The 3,866-nt window shown below is 43.8% G+C and overlaps 1 pseudogene; it reads right to left on the bottom strand.

Moving 5' to 3' along the window:
• Positions 1-1,537: 1,537 nt before the first annotated feature.
• LOC109395318 (synaptojanin-2-binding protein pseudogene) lies at positions 1,538-1,999 on the bottom strand (annotated as a pseudogene).
• Positions 2,000-3,866: the final 1,867 nt, after the last annotated feature.

The raw sequence follows: 3,866 nt of genomic DNA, 5'->3' as shown, positions 1-3,866 counted from the left end.
CTTCAAGCCAGAAAATTAGCTTTGGTTCAGCCCTCATTAGTGCTTTAAAGCCAACTTTAAATTCCCATCTCATTAATAACCTTACTATTTCCTAGCATCCATTCATCTATATCCTTCTCTCAAGGTTTCCCTATGAAACACCCACCAAACTTCCCTACCCCCTAAAACAAACAAAACTTTCCCCCCCCTTTTCCCGCAAAATGGTTCATTAAAAGCCATAACCACTGTGTAGAGGCTTTTTAAAAAACACTAGCAATCCAAACCCTCTAAACTTCACTAAATCAGAAGCAAGGCTGATTTCATGCCCTTCCTGCCAGGGAGCAAGCAGTTCCTTCTCTTGGATTTTGCCTGTTACTAGAAACCGAGAAGGCCGGTAGACAGTCTGAGAGGGTCCAGGTGCCACCTCGGAGGCACAGACTTTTTTCATTTTAGAGTTTTTACATTGGGTTGGTTTGGCCCCGTCACTATAGTCTTGACCATAATCATTCCAGCTGATCCTTTCACAGGACTGTGAGGTAGCAAAAAAGTCACTAAGGTAAGATTTATTTATCTTTAAATCTCAAACGTTTTTGAACAGATTGACTTGTGCAAAGCTGGATTATGGCATTTTACCTCAACTTCACCTTAGCTATTATGAGAATAAGATTTCTTAGATTTTAAGTTAGCTGGTGTGTTTTTTTTATAATAACTCAGATTGGGTATCCTGTAAGGCTCACTCTCTCTCATTCCCACTATATATCAAATGCTTCAATTAAGAGAATACCTTAGGGGCCGGCCAAGTGGCTCAGTTGGTTAAGAGCTTGCTCAAGAGTTTGAGCTCTGAGCAACAGCGGTTCGAGTCCTGGCCCGAGCTGAGTTGCCGCTGAGTTGCCAACAGGTGGCAGGATGGCTCAGCTAAAAAAAAAAAAAAAGAGAATACCTTACATCATGCCTTACAGAAACCTAGAAACCAGAGTAGCTTTCTACATGTTTAATTCTCCACAAGGCATTACTATTATACTATCGCATATGCATATGTGTGTATATATGTTTTTAAAAGAAGTAAAAATGCTCGCCTCATTATTTTTGTTTGATATAGGCACCCAAGTATGTAGTTAGAAAGTAAATAAAGGCCACAAAAACCTCCCAAGGAAGATGATTAAAAAGAAAAACCCTCTCTTCCTCTTAGATCACACAGCTGGCCTTTGAGGCATGCCAGCTAAGAAAACCGGTATCACCGTGGTGATGGGAAGACTGGAACTTTCCCTCTTTGGGTTGTAGCTGAACTTCTATTGGCAGTTCTAGTAAAATACATAACTGCTCATTTGTTCTAAGCAAGTCTTTTCTTCAGCTTTCCTTCAAACAATGCCTTTACTCTCCCATTAGAATACGAGAACTTGGAGGTTTTGAACAGCAAGGTCTGATTGGGAAGGAGTCTCTTCAAATCATGTGTTGGCTTCTGCAGAGAGAGGGAAAGACACGGAAGAGTGGCAGGGGAGGAGGGTGAGAGAAGGAAAACATGTGTCTTCATCAGGAGCACGGGAAGAAAGCAAGCTTTTCAAAGTTGTTGCCGGTATCTCATGAAGGCCCAGGCTACTACCATGGTGAGGGCAAACACTGGCACCAGCACCATGGCGATGGGAACACCACTCGGCTCCCCTTCACCTCGATGTCCTATAGGCCTGTTCTGCACCTGTAACCTGTGTTGCACTCTGAGGGACACAGCATAGCCTGCGTTACGAAAGAGGTCGACAGCATCCTGGTGCAGCAGGTTCTTTAGGTCTTGGCCATTCACCGAGAGGATCTTATCTCCCTCCTGGAGCCGCCCATCCAGGGCCGCAGCCCCGTTCTCTTTGATGCGACTGACTAGATGCCACTGTCGTTGGAGACTTCCTGCTGGTCTGTCCCACCGATGATGTTAAGCCCAGCTCTGAGGGTCCTCTGGTAAGATTAATCTCTTCCTTGGTGACCAAATAATCCACTCTTCTGTTCATGTTTTACTGCCTGTCTGGTTTCCCACCTGGGTCAACTAGGACTCGCACAGGTGAAGGTGAATCAATCTTGGCACGGCCTCCTAACTTCTGAATTCAGAACACGGGGGCCACTTAATACTTGATTAAATAACACACCATTAAATGTGGAATCTCTTTCCTTTTGAATTATGGGGATTTTTTTTTCGACATCTTTGGGACATGTCTTAGCTTGGTTTTCCCCAAAAGTTTATGTTGAGACAGGGACTTGGGTACAGGTTATTTAAATGGGTGGTGATCCTAGGCTGCACAAGTAAGGGAGTGGGGAAGTAAGGCGAGGAAGGGAGATAAGCTGATAAAGGGTGAGTTAATGTGCACATTACAATGGTAGGCAACCGGGGCTCAGTCCTGCTGGGGATATCGGGAGAATGTAGAACACACCTCCGAGTTGTCCCAGCCTGCAAAGGGGAAGCTGGGACATTTAGCCACTGATTCCTGTATTTCTTTGGTTGATTTAACCTGGGAGTGTTGAGTCTGGGCTCCCCAGTGCACAGGCTGAAGGAGCTCCCTCCGTAGCAGGAAGACTCGGTTGCTTGAGGCAGGGGGCTCCCAGGGGATCCAGGAACCATCCCCTTTAGTTGCAGGTAGGACTCTAAAGTGGGTGAAGGTGAAACTGATCAGGGCACCAAGTGCCTGTCACAGGGACTGTCTTACCCTTAATTATTCAGAACCACTGTTATGCCTTAGTACCTTAAGTCCAGGAATGTTTTCTTCTACCATATCTTCAGTCTTACTATTGGACCCCGTTGTCCTGGCTCCCCCTCTGTAATGTCTATTTCCAGAAGCCTGCATCTTTGTCCCTATAGCTCTAATCTTCTCTTCTATCATTTTCATCCTTTTGTTATTTTCCCTCTTATCTTGGAGTGCTCTTCAAGTTTGCCATATCCATTTTTGATTTGTTTGTTCTCTAATGTAGATTCCACTCTTTTGTTAGCTCTGGTGGATACTTTTCTTCTGCCTTTGTTTGTAATTTCCTTGCATTCTTTTCAATTGTTTCCAGCTCTTTCATTCCTCTTGCCTTCTTCTCAGCATATTCTATTTTCATGCCAGCCTTTTGTGCTTTCATTTCTCCTTTCGTTGCTTACTTTATAGAGTTCACATTTTCTTACATAATTTTTTGAAAGCCCAATTTTCTTCTCTTTTCCCATAGGTTGTTTCCTAGACCTTTGCTACTCAAACTGTAGTCAGAGCACCAGTTGCATCAACGTCACCAGGGAGCTTGCTAGAAATGCAGATTTCCAGGCACCACCCCAGACTTACTGAATCCGAATCTGCATTTTAACAGGACCCCCAGGTGATTTGTAGGTGTAATGGGTGGGGAGTTACTGAGAAGTGCAGATTCGTGGTTCCGTGGAAGGTGATCTGGGGCTGATATTACGAGCACAGACTTTCAATTTTTACTTGAATCTCAGCCTTGCCACCAAGCAGCCATATGACTGAGAGATTCAGCTATTCTTCTCAAACTTCAGTTTTCTCATCCCCAGAATGGGAATAATAATTCCTATTTTAGGAGAAGGCTCTGAAAACTAAACTTGCTAAGTAGAGGAAGTGCCAAGTAGAGTACCTAGAACATAATCATTTGGAAAATAGCTGCTATATAGTCAATTTTTAATATTGGAAAATATTTTCTTGGTCCTTTCATGTTGAATTATTTTCCCCCCTCCTGTTAGTTCATCCTTGAAAGAAAGAAACCCAGCCTGCTGCAGTAAAGGTGATGCCACTCTCCCTGATTATGTCCATGGACCAACTGGGGATTGTCACAATTTCTGACTCAGGTTTTAGCCTGGGGGGTGGGTTGATGGGTATAGCTCTTAACCAGATTTCTAGTATATACAACTCTATGTGCTGCAGAAAATG

The sequence above is a fragment of the Hipposideros armiger genome, unplaced genomic scaffold (assembly GCF_001890085.2).
Source record: "Hipposideros armiger isolate ML-2016 unplaced genomic scaffold, ASM189008v1 scaffold_13, whole genome shotgun sequence".
Lineage (NCBI taxonomy): Eukaryota > Metazoa > Chordata > Mammalia > Chiroptera > Hipposideridae > Hipposideros > Hipposideros armiger.
Note: the sequence above shows the minus strand (reverse complement) of the source record. Positions and strands in the feature narration are given on the sequence as shown.